Source organism: Sorex fumeus, unplaced genomic scaffold, assembly GCF_029834395.1.
Source record: "Sorex fumeus unplaced genomic scaffold, SorFum_2.1 ptg000108l, whole genome shotgun sequence".
Classification (NCBI taxonomy): domain Eukaryota; kingdom Metazoa; phylum Chordata; class Mammalia; order Eulipotyphla; family Soricidae; genus Sorex; species Sorex fumeus.
In genome coordinates this window covers 899,092-916,504 of record NW_026606165.1, presented here as the reverse complement: position 1 = coordinate 916,504, position 17,413 = coordinate 899,092, and the positions used below count along the sequence as shown (strand labels likewise).

Here is a 17,413-nt window from a genome sequence, read left to right as displayed (position 1 = left end):
TTTCCAGCCCCTTAGCGCTCTGCCACTTTATTATTTTTTAATTAATTTTTTTGTTTTTTTGGATCACATCCAGCAATGCACAGGAGTTACTCCTGGCTCAAAACTCAGGAATTACTCCTGACAGTGCTCGAAGGACCATCTGGGATGCTTGGAATTGAATCTGGGTTGGCCGCATGCAAGCAAACACCCTACCTGCTGTGATATGGCTCCATCCCCAAAAGTCCTGCCTTGAGGATCAGAGAGATAGGTTAGAGGATAGGGTACCATCCCTAGCACCCCAGAGTATCCTTGAGACTCGCCAGTAGTGATCCCTGAGCACAGAAACAGAGGGAATCACTGAGTACCAATGCATGTGGCTTGAAACCAAATAATAATAAGATAAAAGTATGGGTTTGAGTAGCCTAGGACCATGGATCAAACACTGAAAACGGAACTGGTAGGGCACTTGCCTTGCATGTGCGATCCAGTTTCTATCCCTGCACATCATACGTTCCCAATGAGCACCGTCAGCAGTGATTCTTCAATGCAGGGGAAGGGATGACCCCAAAATATCACAGAATGTGGTTCCCGAAACACAAACAAAAGCCTTTCACGGAGGATTCCTTCATGCCAAAGTTGGGGATGCCGAGTTGAGTCTTGCTTCCACCACCTTCCTCCATGGAAGACTGCGAAGGTGTGGGGATGCCCGGGACAGGAACCGTTTGGGAAAGGGGGCTTAGAGGGAGAGATTGTACTGTGGGCAAAGCACTTGCCACACTGCTGGGTTCAATCCCGACACCCGGGTTGCCCCATGCGAGGCAAGCGCCCTGGATGCTCGGCTACCACTCCATGCCCTGAGGCGGCCTGCTGGATCCTAGTGACCTGCAGGGTAACATGAAAGCGAGCCCAAGGGCTGGATATCTTTAGGCAGGAGAGGTCGGGCCACAACTCTTCCACCAATCCACCGCGAGAGGATGCTTTGGGGCGTCTCTGTCCTTACTCTGGGACTTTTCTCTAAGAAATGTATATTCCTGTTCCTGACCTGCCTTCAGGAACTGCTATAGCGCCCCAGGATCATCAGAATTTCTGCAGGAAAAAAATCACTTCTGTACAGAGGAGTCGTATCCATAGCCCTCAGAGCTGACTTCATAAGCTAGTGACTCTGGCTTAATTATTTTGGGGTGTGGGCTGTGGATGTCCGCAAAATTTTTCAGGGCAGCTCAGGTGACCCTATATGGTGCCTGAGTCGGAACCCAGAGTGAGCACAGAAGACGACTGTGCCTTCCCACAGCACAATCTCTTCAAACCGACCAGTTCTTACAGGTCTCCAGCCCCATCATCCCCTCCCTCAGCACCCCACAATTCTGACAGTATATCTTCCTCCCTCCCTAAGAGATCTTTGGGGTTCATATACAAATGGAAAGTCCCAAGTCCTCTGTTTTCCATAAGGAGGGTGGCAGGGGCCAGGTCCAACTCCAACATCTCCAGAAGTTTGGGGTGGAGGTACCTGCCGTTAGAGGAACTTGGGTGGGGTGGGAAGAACTTTATTTAAAATGGTAATAATGAGCCTCAGCAGCCAATTTCCTTCCCTGGAAATTCTAAACACACCAAATCTTCTGAGTTTTTTTTTTGTTTTGTTTTTTGGGTCACACGCAGCGATGTACAGGGGTTACTCCTGACTCTGCACTCAGGAATTATTTCTGGCGGTGCTCAGGAAACCATATGGGATGCTGAAAATTGAACCCAGGTGGCCAGGTGCAAGGCAAACGCCCTAACCGCTGTGCATTCGCTCCAGCCCCACTGCTGAGGATTTTTCATTTTTATGGGGGTTTGGTGTGGGCCTGCGAGGTTCTGGGGACCATCAGAAATGCCTAGGATTGAACCTCATCTGCCACAAGAAGGCAAGTTTTCATTTTTAAAAAAAATTAAATAAACCTCTTCCTCTTTGTCCACAACGCTGTGACGGTCCTCTTCTCCACCCAGGTCAGTTTATCCGCCAGTACTTGAACCTGGAATTTGGCTTTCTCTGTGCAAGTGCCCCAGGCGTCCTCTAGGACCCTAGAACAAAAGCAGCCCTGAGCCTCTTCCTCTTCCTCTTCATCCCCAACTTTGTGCCCGTCTTCTCCTGCACCCAACCTTTACTCTCCCAACACATACCACATTCCCGTGGGGGAGTGGCCTCTTCAGAAGTGGGTGTCACTTTGGTAGGAGTGGTCCTGGTCTAATTTTAGGCAGGCCAATGCTCACACAGATGCAGGTAGTTAATCATACCAAGAAATCTAGCGTAACATCACAATTCCCATACCCACTCACCAAAATGATGAAACAGGGCGATGAAAAGAGACCAGAAGCCTCAGTAGGTGGTACCTAAGGAAACTGTCTGACAAAGAATTCAGATATGAAGTCATGAAGATGTTCAATGAACTCAATGAAACAATCAGACAGATATCCAATAAATTGAAGGAGGACATGAAATATACAATGGATGGGACAATCGAGAAAATCCAGGATGAAATGAGAGCAGAAATTGGAAAGTTATGCACAGAAATGTCACGAATTAAAGATTTCGTTAGATGAAATAAAAAACTCAGTTGTGCCCTCAACAGTAGAATGACCACAGCTGAAGACAGAATCAGTGAGCTGGAAGAACATCTGCACCAAGCTAACTGGCAACAACAATGGCAAGAGACCTCAAAATAGCTCGAGAGCGAATCACAGTCTTAGGAGATGATTCCAAGAGGAACAACATTAGAATCATCGGAGTACCAGAAGCTGAGGGAAACAATCCCAATGAAAAAGTCACGGTGAAACAAATCATTCCTGAAAAATTCCCAGAGCTCGACAATGCAGCTATGCAGATTCAAGGAGCCCAAATGGTGCCAGCTAAAAGAGACCCTAACAAAAACACTCCAAGACATATGATAGTTAGAATGATCGATGCTGTCTATTGAGACACAATACTGCAAGCAGCAAGGTCAAAGAAGGAAATCACACACAAAGGAGCACCCCTTAGCTTCACAGCAGACCTATCAGAGGAACCCTGCAAGCCCAAAGGCAATGGTGTGGTATAGTGAAAAAACTCACTGAAATGAATACTTCACCAAGAATACTCTATCTGGCTAAACTCTCACTCAAACTTTAAGGAATGGTACACTATTTTCTAGATAAACAGCAGCTCAGGAACTTCATAGATTCAAAACCAAACCTCAAAGAAGGCCTAAAGGGACTATTATAAGACAAGACAAACCCTACAAGCACTACAGACCCCTACAAAAAGATGATACAAAACCCCATAATAATAATCTCTCTCAATGTCAACTGTCTAAATTCACCAATTAAGAGACATGGAGTGGCAAAATGGATTCAGAGACAGAACCCAACATTCTGGTGCTTACAAGAAACTCATCTCAACAGTCAGAGCAAATACAGGCTCAAAGTGAAAGGATAGAAAACAATCCTGCAAGCAAACAGCTCCCTCAAAAAGCTGGGGTGGCCATACGAGTATCCAACAACATTACATTCAGGTTAAAAAAATTAGAAGGGACAGCGAAGGCTATTTTTTCTTCTTCAAGGGATACATACAACAGGAAGAAATCACACTCTTAAATGTATACACACATAATGAGGAAACAACTAAATATTTAAAACACCTGCTCACAGATTTTAAGGAGGGCATTTATAGCAACACAATAGTAAAGAAAGTTCGGTCTCCGCGCTCAGGAATCCGTCCTGGTGGAGCTTGGAGATCGGACTTGGGTGGGCCACATGCAAAGCAAACGCCCTAACCACGGTGCTATTGCTCCAGTCCTCTAAGTGAATCTGGAGGTTCTACAGCAACAATGTCGGGCCAAAGGATCCAGGACAGGGCCCAGCGAAGCCCAGTGCTGGGAGGGTCAAGACCGCCCCCGCTTCCCCTCCCCTCTCTGTAACCACCTCACTCATACCCACGCCCACCCGCCACTGCCCATTTGCGGAGCTGGAGGAAATTGAGGCCACATTTTATCCCCAGGATCACGCTCTCACTCCCTCGACCCCTGTGCCCCGGTACAGCCCCTGCTATACTCATCAAAGCTCTGCGTCCCCAAAAAGGTCACTGCTGCGCCACAGGAATGACTGGAAAAGAAGCATGAACGTGCCCCCAAGCTGGCGTTGCCCCTGTACTCACAGTGACGAGATGTGGAGGCGCCAGGTGCTAATGGGAGGCCGCTTGTTCCCTGCCACAAAAGCAGCCCTCAGAGATCCCCTTCAACGCAGGACAGCCACTGCTCCCTTCACCAGTGTGACAAATGGAGACCTGATCCAGAAAAGCAAGCACCTTAAAAGCCCTGCTGTGATATCACTTCCACTTCTGCAAACAGCCTGAAAGGGCCAGACATCAGGTGCACAGAAAACCACTAGAACAAAGCAGGTAAATGTGTATCGCTGGCTGGGCCAGAGTGATAGCACAGTGGACAGGACATTTGTTTTGCATGCAGCTGACCCAGGTTCAATCCCCGGCATCCTTTATGGTCCCCCAAGCACTGCCAAGAGTAATTCCAGAGTGCAGAGCCAGGAGTGACACCTGAACATCGCTGGGTTTGACCCAAAAAGAAAAGAAAAAAAATGCACTGCAAGTGGAATGGGCTCACATAAAGGAGTGGAAAGGTGGTGGCTAGAGTGATAGGTCACAAAGTGGGGATCTGGAAGAAGGAGAAGTCCCCCAATCCTGTATTAGCAGTAACTCTGTAGCCAGCCCTGGAGATGCAGAGAGGAACTGATCTAGGAACAACCCTGAGCGCCGGAGAGACACTGGAACAGAAGCAAAGGCTTCTACCCCTTAACAACACAAGAGCAGTGGACACTTGTCTACAAGGAAAATCCTAGGAGGCAGTTTCACAAACAAGATTTCAAGCCAAGAGTATGTGGCCAGGGCTGGAGTGATAACATAGTAGGTAGGGTGTTTGCCTTGCACGCAGCTGACTTGGGTTTGATTCCCAGCATCCCATATGGTCCCCTGAGCACCACCAGCGTTAATTCCTGATTGCAGATCCAGAAGTCATCCTTATGCATCACTGGGTATGACCCAAAAAGAAAAAAAATAGTACGTGGCCAGAAGGGTAGAGCAGTGGGTTAGGTACCTGCATTGAACTTGGTCAACCTGAATTCAGTCCCAGACATTCCCCAATGGTGGCAATGGGAACCATCAGGAGTAACTCTTAAGAACTGTCAGGTTTCCCCCAAAACAAAAGTATACAAAACACAGCATATAGACAAACCCTCAGAAAGGAGCGGCTAATAGGCAGCAAACCACACTGGTCACTCTGCAGCCTGGCTTGGCCTTTTGCACATATCTACATGGTGTTTACCACTCTGGTGAATATTAGATTGTTAGGATTTTACTGCTTCCAAAGTAAAAATTTCAAAACATTTATCCTCAACGTTTGTGTAAATCTAATGGAAACCTGAATACAAGGAATACAGATATGCTACAGCAAGTAAAGTGCTTCCTTGCACGCGGCTGACCTGGACACCAAATATGGACAGCACAGTGGGATGTGGCTCCCCGAATATAACACAGAACGGCCTGAAGAATGAAGGTTTGGCTGTCTATCCGAGGTCAAAAAGTTCTCCGCAGGATCGTGGTTAATCTCTGCCATGATCCCCCACAAACCAGGACCTCTGAGCCAAGCCAGAGTCACAGCGACAAATGAAACCATGGTGTGCCTTGACAATACCAAGCAAAATGCAATTTTTGTACCTATTTATTTAATATTTTTATTCTTTTTGGGTCACGCCTGACATTGCACAGGGGATACTCCTGGCTCTGCACTCAGGAATTACCCTTGGTGGTGCTCAGGGCACCATATGGGATGCTGGGAATTGAACCCGGGTCAGCCACGTGCAAGGCAAACACCCTACCACTGTTCTATTACTCCAGCACCCACCTATTTTTTAAAAACTTTTATTAGTGAAACACCATGAGGTACAGTTGTAGATTTACAAATTTTTGTGCCTGGGATTCAGTTATACAATGATCGAGTACCCATCCTTCCACCAGTGCCCATTCTCGACCACCACTAATCCCAGTATCCCTCCCACTCCCCAAGCCCCCATCCCACCTTGCCTCTGTGGCAGGGCATTCCCTTTTGTTCTCTCTCCTTTTGGGTGCTGTGGTTTGCAAAAGAGGCATTGAGTGGCAATCGTGTTAGGTCTAGAGTCTACTTTCAGCATGCATCTCCCATCCTATAGCCCCCACCTACTTACGTTTTATTTAATTCCGTCCACCTTGCTCTATCACTGAGACTCATTGTTTACCAGTTAACAGAATGTGAAGTCCAAATGCCAGGGTACACTCTCATAGGCATGGTCCACGTGATAATCAGGAAGTACCTTTCCCTTATGGTACTAATGTCACAGGAAGTTTTTACACGCACCAGGATTATTTCCTTCCGGACTGTACTTTTGTAGCAATCCCCCACCCACTTGTCGAAACTAAAACTGTTTTACTGAAGGGCCATGTTCTGACCCTGGCCATTGTTATTAGGGAATTGATTGATCCAACATAACTTTTATATTTACTAAAGCTTGAGGGGAAAACGAAAACCTCCTTATATTCCTTACCCACAGAATTTTTTGCAGTATTAATTCTCTTATGCCTTAAAAGGCTACAGGTGCCTTTAAATGACAGATGATGGAATTCCCATTTTCTTACATATGTGTGTGAGCGTATATATATATATATTTTTTTTTCTCCCCAGTGTGAATTCTCCTATGCATAGTAAGGCCTGCAGATCCAGCAAAGGCCTTTCCTTTCCGCACTCCTGGCATATATAAGGTTTCACTCTAAAATGACTTTTCATATGCGTAGGAATGGCTGAGGACAAACTGAAGACCTTCCCGCATTCCTTACACTTATGAGGTTTCTCTCCAATGTGAATTTTCCTGTTCAGAAAGTTATGCTAATTGATTGAAAATTATCCTACAGACCTTACATATGAAAGTCCTCAATCCTGGATTATTTTTAAGCAAAGCAAAGCTTGTGGATTGAGTTAAGGTCTCCCCACCCTAATATATGTTTTTTTCAAGTATGAATTTTCCTATGTTTAATAAGGAGTTAAGGGGAAGTGAAGGTGTTGCCAAAATCTTTACAAACATAAGGTTTGTCTCTAGTACGAAATTTTTTGTGCCTCAAAAAGGCTTGTAGAATAAGCAAAGGCCTTGCCATACTCCTTACATATATATATATATATATATATATATATATATATATATATATATATGGATTCACTGTAGAGTGGGTTTTCTTGTGGACTAAAAAGTTTGAGGATAAAGTGAAGACCCAGGCTGCAGCGATAGCATAACAGGTACAGCATTTGCCTTGCATATAGCTGACCCATGTTCAATTTCCAGCATCCCCTATGGTCCCCTGAAAACCACCAGGAGTAACTCCTGAATACATAGCGAGGAATGACCCAAAAAGGAAAAAAGAAAGTGAAGACCCTCCCACAGTCGTGACATGAATAATGTTTCATTCCAGTATGAACTTCCCTGTGCTCAGAAAGAACCTGAAAATAAATGAAAGGTCTTCCCACCTACCTCACATATATAAGGGTTTTCTTCGATACAAATTTCGTGAAAACTAAGACTTCAGGGGAAGGCCTTCCCACATTGTTCACACATACAAGTTTTCTCTCCAGTGTGAGTTTTCCTGTGCATTCAGGCTTATGGAACAACCAAAGACTTCCCACTCATACAAGCATATGGTTTCTGTCCAGTGTGACTTTTCCTGTGCATACTAAGGTCTATGAGTCAGATAAAGTTCTCGATACATTCCTTACATGCATATGGACTCTTCAGTACAAAATCTCCTGTGTATAAGGTATGAGATTCATCGAAGGCCTTCCCACAGTCCTTACACTTAAGCGGTTTCCCTCCTGTGTGCATATTCACATAGTCCTGCCGGGGTGACGCTGGACTCAAGAGTTTGTCCTCAGTGCTGACATTCCTTGGAATTCTGAGCACTGTGGGTTTCTAAGGGAATGTGATGGTGCTGAGAACACGTGAAGGCTCCCCCACATTCCTTACACGTGGACAGGTTCAGTTCAAAATGACTGCCTGTGGGCCTGTCAGTGTGAGAGACACATTATAAACACTATTCCTCTCCCACAGACCAGAGGCTGCCCCACTATGAAGGCGTTATGTTTTCTGACTGAGCTGAACATGCAAGGATCTTTTCCTAGGGGAAGACTTTGTCAGAACAAGCATATTCTTGCCATTTTCATCACCCTCAGAAGACAATAGACCTGTCTGAGCATCCCTATGCTCAGAAAGAACCTGAGAAGAAATGAAAGGGGATGAGGGCAAAATTGCTGACTTAACCCTTTATCACAGTGTGCAGAAAGAGACATTCCACCAGGGCTGGCTGCTTCCACGTAGAACAGCAGAGAAGGATTACAATGATAAAGAAATCAAACTCTGCAGGTAGGTAGCTGCTGAGGTATGAGACAATGGGTATCTTGGGGAAGTAATTAATCAAGATGGGGCTGAAAGCAACGACTCTGAAGCCAGCCTTGGGGATTCAGAGACGAACTGACCTAGTAGAAACCCAGAGAGCTGGAGACTCTGGAACAGGAACAAAGGCTGGTAAGAATATCAGAGAGCACAGCGCAGCCAACGCTCTACCCCTTGACAACACACAAACGGTGGACTCTCAGCTACAAGGAAAACCCAAGGAGGCAGTTTCAGAAACATGATGTCAAACTGAGAGTATCAGGCTAGTGGGTTGGGTGCTTGCCCTGCACGCAGTCATTCTGGGCTCAATGTCCAGAATCCCAAATGGTCCCCTGAGCACCATCTCATAGATGGATGGAATTTGGCTCCATCCAAACATAAATGTTTCCTTTTTTCCTTGTAAGATTAGTGAAGTGGCATGGGTGGGATTCAGGAATGTGACCAACCTTTTGAGTATTCACAGGTAAATGGAATGCCCTGCCGGTATGTGGGGAGCTTGGGAGCTGACCCATATTCCCACTTGTAAAAGATTTCATCATCCTTTTTTCTGACTGGAACCAGGTGCAGAAGAGAAGTAAAAGAAGGTCCCTGCTAAGCCGGCAGCAGCGTCCACCAGAGAGAAGACAAAGAAGCTTCCTGATGTGCCAGAAACCCTGAAGGAAAAGGGAAAGAATTTTGCAGAGCTGAAGATGAAGCGCCTGCGAAAGAAGTTTGCTCAAAAGATGCCTCGAAAGGTGAGGAGGATGCTGATCTACGAAAAAGCTAAGCATTATCACAAGGAGTATAGGCAGATGTACAGGACAGAGGATCGCATGGCTAGGACGGCGAGAAAAGCTGGCGACTTTTACATCCCTGCGGGACCCAAATTGGCTTTTGTCCTCAGAATTAGAGGTATCAATGGGGTGAGCCCTAAGGTCCCAAAGGCGCTACAGCTTCTCCGCCTTCACCAGATCTTCAATGGTACCTCTGTTAAACTCAAAAAGGCTACGATGAACATGTGAGGATCGTGGAACCCTATATTGCATGGAGGTACCCAAACCTGAAGTCAGTAAATGAATTGATCTACAAGCATGGTTATGGCAAACTCCACAAGAAGCGAATTGCCCTAACGGATAATGCACTGATCGCGCGAACTCTGGGTAAATATGACATCATCTGCATTGAGGATCTGATTCATGAGATCTAGACTGTTGGAAAGCGCTTCAAAGAGGCAAACAACTTCCTCTGGCCCTTCAAATTATCTTCTCTCCGGGGTGGGATGAAGAAAAAGACCACCCATTTTGTAGATGCTGGCAACAGAGAAGACCAGCAACCAGCTGATTAGATGGATGAACTAAGGTATCTACCATATTTTTATAATCTGGTCAGTTAATAAACGATTGCTTTCAAATTGAAAAAAAAAGATTTCATCATAGATCCCCTTCTATCCTTTCAAATGACATTCTATGCACAGTATAGTTCATCTAAACTGTCTCCAATTGAGACCAGAGCAATTGTACATAGGGGAAGGGTGTTGCTTGCACACAGCTGACCTGGGTTCAATACACAGGATCTTAAGAGTTTCCTGGAGCACCAACAGAAATAATACCTGGGTGCAGAGCCAAGAGCAACCCCTGAGCATTATCAGGTATGATCCAAATAGACAAAGGCACTTTAATTAAAAAAATAAATTATCCCCCATCCCACCCCATATAGGAACCTTGCCAGGGCCATTTTCCTAAGATGACACTTGGGAAATTTTTATCCTTTATACGTACACAAATATAACAATATCAGAGATGATACAGGGGGTAAGGAGCTAGTCACACATGGCCGACCTGGATACTAAACACAGTACCCCAAAATGATCCAGAGTCCCCAGGTATGGATGCCTGAACTCAGAGCCAGGAGTAGGGCCAGAGAACACCAGTTTCTCTCCAGTATGCTTTCTCTTATGACTAGTAAGGTCTGAGAAATGAAGGCCTCCCACGAGTAAACCTATCCCGGGATCGTGCAGCCATGAATACATCATCTCATATCTCACACCACTCATACTCCAAGAGTAGCGTACCACATTTGATGTGGTTTTAAAGTAGAAGGCAACCAATTTGAGAGAGAAATATATTTTTAAAGATTAATATATATATAGAGAGAGATAGATATAAGCACACAAGAATCAGCCCTTAACAACATATTAGTAATCGCTTATGTAAGGGCTTAATGACCCCTGGGTGAAATACAAAAATCTTTACACACTTTCCTCTAACGAAAGTTTTTTGGAGCATTTTCAGTGGTTTATTCATCAGAAACAATACAAAATAAATTATTTCAGTTCTGCTTTGGGGCAGGGGTTGGGGTACAGGATGAAAACATCCAAATTATGGTGGTGGGAAGGTGTAATGGTGGTGGGATTGGGGCTCAAATATTAAATGTAATCAAATACTATGAACTACTTTATAAAAATAATATACTGTCACTGTCCTCCCGTTGTTCATCGATTTTCTTGAGTGGGCCCAGTAACGTCTCCATCGGAGACTTTGTTGTTACTGTGTTTGGCGTATCGAATACATCATGGGTAGCTTTCCAGGCTCTGCCGTGTGGGCGAGATACTCTCGGTAGCTTGCTGGGATCTCCAAAAGGGGCGGAGGAATCGAACTCGGGTCGGCCATGTTGGCTGTGTGCAAGGAAAATGCCCTACTGCTGTGCTATTGCTCCATCGCTTCGGCAGCACATATACTAAAAAATAATATAAAATTTTAAAAATTTACCAACAAAATGGGGGCTGGAGAGATAGCACGGCAGGTAGGGCGTTTGCCTTGCATGCAGCCGACCCGGGTTCGATTCCCAGCATCCCAAATGGTTCCCTGAGCACCGCCAGGAGTAACTCCTAAGTGCAGAGCCAGGAGTAACCCCTGTGCATCACCGGGTGTGACCCAAAAAGAAAAAAATTACAAAAAAAATAGCAATGATGGGCTTGGACCAAAACACTGAACACAAAAAAAAACCCCGACCCCCAGGGCCCTAAATACTAGGGATGATAAGGGGACACTCAATGTCTAGTGAGCAATTCAAAGTTGTGTGTGGACATTTGTGCCTAGAGGACTCTGAACTAAGAGTTCAGGCTGCCCCAAATTCCTCTCAAAGCAGGCAAAAGTGACCTGACCCCCAACACTTCTGCCAGACCCAAAGATCCTCTGCTCCATCTCCCTGGTACTGGTACATGCCCAGAAGTATATACAAAGCAGCGAGTGAACTTGAGACTGTGTGAATGAGCAGGTGAGGCTCTCCAGAGTGGGAAGACAAAACATAGGAAATGTATGTCCTCGGTCCCGAGTCACTGTAGTGGACAGAGTACATATGGGGCCATGTGGCCCGGGAGCTACGATGCCCGTTAGGGGTGAATCCAGAGCAGAGAGCAAGAGGAAGCCCTGAGCACCTCCACTGTGGCACAAAAATAAATCTGAAAAAAAGAGCGGATAGGGCTGGTGACCCTGGCATCCCATATGGTCCCCCAAGCACTACCAGGGGCAATGCTGGAGTACAGAGCAAGGAGAAACCCCAAGAATCACTAGGTGTGGTCCCCAACCTTCCCAAACAAAACAAAGTCAATGAGGTCAGTCTTGGATCTGCAGCACTACACAGAGTATGAGACCTGGCAGGGATGAATCTTTTGCACTGAGCTGGGAGTACTCCTCAATGGAGTATGATCCAAAACCAAATACAACAAAACAAATGAACAAGGACAAAAGCAGCCTCACAAAACAGTAGAATCAGTGCTCCCTCCTGAAACAACTCTAGAGACAGTCAGCCCTGAAAGCTTATGAACTACTGTCACTGCATCTTATCATTTTGTCACTTCCCTCCTCCCTGTGAACTGTGTGTGAAACAGCGCGACATCATCTTCTCCCACCTATAATTCCCAAAAATGTGCAAGAAGCTCCATGCAAAGATCTAGAAAAGTCAGAACTGTGACCATGAGAGAGGTGCACAAACCCTAGGGTCCTGACCAGAAGTTTCTGCTTTGGAGTCTGAAATTGCTCTCAGGGAAGGCAGGCCAAGCAGCTGACCTGCTCTCCTATCTCAAGGGTCGTAGATCCACTTGAACTGAAAATGTTATGATATCTAAATAGAAATATAGTGGAAGAGAGAAGAATTAAGTCCCGGGCCAGAGCAACAGCATATTGGGGAGGGCACTTGCCTTGAACGAAGCTGACTGTGGTTTAATTCCCCACATACCATAGGATCCCCCAAGCCCACCTGGAGTTAATTCTGAGTGCAGAGTCAGGTTAGCCTAGTACCCAGAGCACTGCTGGCTGTGGCCGCAAAACAAAAACACACAGGTAAAAAGTTAACTGTATAGTTAATAAGAAAAAAGAAAACAACTTTCTGGAATTTTCCCAGCATAAAAGCATTTTTATGATGGCTACAGAGATAGCACAGATCACAAGGTGCTTGTGTGGCACACAGCTGACAAGGGTTCAATCCCCAGCACCCCACAGCATCCCCAAACCTAGAGAAATCAATGACAACAGAGCCAGGGGTAAACTCCGCCCGGTGTGGCCAACCAAAAATAAATTTAGGTGTCAGAACTATAGTCTGGTAGGGTATGGACCTTGTACACAGCTGACCTGGGTTCAGTCCCTGGCACCACACTGGGTACCAAAAGCAGCAACGACAGGGTATGACCAGAAAAAATAAGTTTTTGTTCATGAGTCAACCTCCACCAGCCAGTTTTGGAGAATGCAGGTCAGACTTGGGTTTTGGAGCCACAGGTGGCAGATCTTTGGGCTTACCCAGATGGTTCTTGAGGAATCCTGCATTGTGCAGGAGATTGTACTGTGTGGCAGGCTGCTTGCAAGGCCAGTGCCTGCACTCGTGGCCTATCACTGATCACAGGAATTCAAAGTCTAGATAAGTACTGTGAATCTTATGATAAGGATACAGATAGGAAACAGGGAAGGGGCCCAGCTGGTAGAGATCCAGGCAGGGCTGCTGGCACCTGGGGACTCCTGGTGCAAACCTGAGCCAGAAGTACAAATTGCAATTTCAAAGGTTTGCAGGGGCCAGAAAGAGCACAGAGTGATTGGCAGGGCACTTGTCATGCATGCAGCAGACTCAACTTCACATTCTGCATAGCCAATACCTCTCCTCCCCAAATAAAAGCAATGAGGAATTTATCTGCCAACAGCAGAGGTGTGAAATCTAGTAATATATTTGCAAGGGTCAGTCCTTTGGGTTTTTAGTTTTGGGACCACACCCAGAAGTGCTCAGAGTTTACAGGCCAGATTTTCAGACTATATGATTTTATTCCTGTGGGTACATGATTTTACAAAAGAAAAGGGGGATGTAAAATTACACTTGGGCCAGAGTGACAGTACAGCTGGCAGGGCGTTTGACTTGCACACAGCTGAGCTGAGTTTGGTCCCTGGCATCCCACATGGTTCCCAAACCACTGCCAGGAGTGATTCCTGAGTACAGAGGCTGAGTGCAGAGCCAGGAATAAGCCATGAGCATCGCCATTGTGACCCAAAAAGAGAAAAAAAAATTGCACTTATCCCAAATGAAAGTTTAAAGTCCATAATTTCGCTCAGAGCCTCCAACTGCTTCCTTTCCTCCTAACAGCCTCTTATTCAAAGGACTCAAGAATGTTCATATTTGGGGCTGGATAGATAGCACAGCCGGTCGTGTGTTTGCCTTGCACGCTACTGACCCAGGTTCGATTCCCAGCATCCCATATGGACCCCTGAGCACGACCAGGAGTAACTTCTGAGTGCAAAGCCAGGAGTAACCCCTGTGCATTGCCGGGCATAACCCAAAAAGCAAAAAAAAAGTTCATATTTAAGAACTTCCAATTAAGGTATGAATAGAGCAGTCGATAGAGTACACCAGACTGAAACAGATATTGGCCAACTGAAAACCCAGAGGGCCTTCCCTGGTACCCCATATCCACTAGTCCCCTGAGCAGGGCACAGACCTCAAGCACTGCCAGGTGTGGTCCCAAATCTCACCTCATCTGCTCCCCAAGTAGTGAGATAGACCCAGAGAGAGGAGCTCAGATGGCTGAGCAGCAGCTTTACCTTTGGGGACATGGCATGGCTCCCCCTGCATCCCAGACACACGGACACTGAGGGGGAGAGTCTCTGACTATCTCCAAGTTTGTAGCAAACAGGGGGGAAGGGGGAACAGGAGAAATACCCCAACACCCAAAAAGAAGTTCAAAGAATGTTCATGTGTCAGACAAATTCTGGAGTGGGGGGGTTGTGGCCATACCTAGTGATGCTCAGGAGACCCTATGACATATGGGGGATAACCCTAGTAACCACAAGAAAGACAAATGCCCTCCTGACTATACTGCTGACCGGCCCCTAAGAGTGAGACATTTAAAACCCACTGCATCTGGTCGCTGGAAAACCCCTTTCTGCAAGTACTCACTTCAACATCAGGGCACACCCCTGGTCTGGGAGAGATGGACAGTGAAGGATGCTTGGAATCTTGACAGGTGAGGCAGACATTCTTTTTTCTGAGGAAATATAACCATATAGGTTTAGCAAAGATAATAAGTTGATAGGGTGCTTTTATTTCAAGCAGCTACGCCAGGGTCAATATGCAGCAGTACCTATGCTCACCCACCCCAGCACTGCTAAAAATGATGACTGAGCTCAGAACCAAGAGTAAGCTCTGAGCAATGAGTGGTGTTGTGGCCCAAAAAATTACAATAAATAAATTATAAGTACATTTCTGTGTAAAGGGATTGGAGAGGGTAGTATAGCAGATGAGGTGCTTGTCTGGCACTCAGCCAAACCAAGTTTAAATCCTGGCATCCTATATGGTTCCCTGAGCCCAGCCATAAATAATCCCTGAGTACAAAGGGAGGAGAAGTAACTGAGTCTTGCAGTTGTATTCCTCCAGACTACATAATTAGTTCATTTAAATGAGTAAAGGGGTGTGGCCAATACTGATCCTAAATTGCATTACCTGAGGGTTTAGGGCACACTCTAGAAGTCTTTGAGCTACTTTCTGCTGAGATTGCACATTTGGTTGCAAGACCCACTGTGATGATGCACCCCTCTGGACCCACCCCCCAACACTGCGTTGTCTTATAGCTCTACACCTTGGGGCTTGAGTGATAGCATAGACAAATGAGCATTTGTTTTGAAGGCAGCCGACCTGGGTTTCATCTGGGCATCCCTGGCACCACTAGGAGTGCTTGCTGAATGTAGAGACAGGACTAAACAACATGCATCGCTGGGTGTGACCCAAAAAGAAAAATAAATAAATAAAAAGAAGTAAAGAGAAGCTCCCCACCTCCCTGTACTCCCAGAACCCACTGAATGCACAAGTAACAAGTGAAAAAGAAAGGCTCTGCCAAATGCTTTTGAGCCCCAAGTACATAAAGAATATGCCGTGCCCCTATGCCCACCCAACCCCGACACCCCCCCAAGAATGACAGGACAGAGGGGAGGGTGTTTTTTCTCATGCTGCTGGTCCAGATATGGGGTATCCTGTGCAACCCCAGGAGTGACCCCTGAACACTTCCGGGTGTGGCTCAAACCTCCCCAAGAGGAAAAAATGCGCCCCCAGGTCCTTTGATGAGGGAAACCCATGCTTTACCTACTCCACAATCAGCCAAAGGAATGAAAGGGGGCCAGTAACGGGATGTCCTGGGGACACTGCTGGGATGATCCACCCACCCCTGTGACTGACCAGATGCTGATCGTCACCATGAAACTAAGATAACGCTGAGGTGCCCTCACACGCCCCATCAGATCTGGGGGGAGACTGACACTCCCTCTAGCTCTGACGCTTTCTGCTTTGTGAGGGGCCCGAGGGATGGGTCAGCAGGGAGCGCGCTGGCCTCGCATCCTGACACCCCAAAGGGTCCTCGGATCCCCAGGGAGGGAGTCCTGAGCGCCATCGGGTAAGGGTCTAAAACACATTAAAAAATTAAAACGGGCTGGAGCTATAGCACAGCGGGTAGGGCGTTTCCCTTGCACGCAGCCGACCTGGGTTCAATTCCCAGCATCCCATATGGTCCCCTGTGCGTCGCCAGGTGTGACCCAACAAGCAAAAAAAAAAAAAACAAAACTTTTTTTCCACTTTTGTTTGTTCGGTTATTGTCCTTGTTTCTCAAGCTTTCAGAACGACCTTAGTGCTTCAAATTCGTTTTTCTCCTCAACCACGTGCTTCCTCTACCCACCCACCTTTTTGGGGGGCCCTGGGGGGCTTTGCTCAGGGGTTACTCCGGGCCCTGGGCTCACTCCAGGCTGGTACCCGGACGCTGTGGGGTGCCGGGATCAAACCTGGCCGGCCGCGTTCCCCCCTTATGCATCTTTCTAAGTTCTCCTCAGTAAAAATGACCGTGTATCCCTCAAAATCAATTTATAAATAAGATAAAGCTCCCGGAAGGAACTCTCGGTGCATCTGGGGTGAGGGGCCGCCACCCCGGCCACCACCATGGAGGACCCCGCCACACACAAGGCGGAGACCGCGAAGGTTCAGACGCTCAGAGCGACCACTCCGGCGGCCAGCGGGGAAACCGATGTTCCCGGACCACCCTGCATCCCCTGAGTTCCCCCTCACCCGCTCCTCACCTTCCACAACCACGGGACCCGCCAGCACTTCCACACAGAACGCTAAGGCACCGCGGATAAAGGACCCGGATTTTGTGTCATCACCTGCACATTTGCCCAGAGACTTAAAGGGCCAGACTTCAAATATTCCTGAACAGGTAATTCCCTGGTCAGAGAGGTTCATTTTTCCTCGTTTCTGGGATAGGATCAGGTGATCCAGACAGCTGGGGGTCGCCAGGTCTGGGATAGATAGTGAGGGATGAGCTGAACAGATAACATGTCGAGCAGAAAGTCTTTGTATTTACAAAGGAAATAAAATTCACAAAAATACTTTGCAAACAGCCACCAAGACCATCTCTCTGAGTCCCAATGTTCATTTATTTATTAATTTACAA

At 46.6% G+C, this 17,413-nt stretch overlaps 1 pseudogene; it reads left to right on the top strand.

Annotated features, from left to right (window-relative positions):
* Positions 1–657: 657 nt before the first annotated feature.
* LOC130042701 (60S ribosomal protein L7-like) lies at positions 658–9,806 on the top strand (annotated as a pseudogene).
* The last annotated feature ends 7,607 nt before the right edge of the window (positions 9,807–17,413 follow it).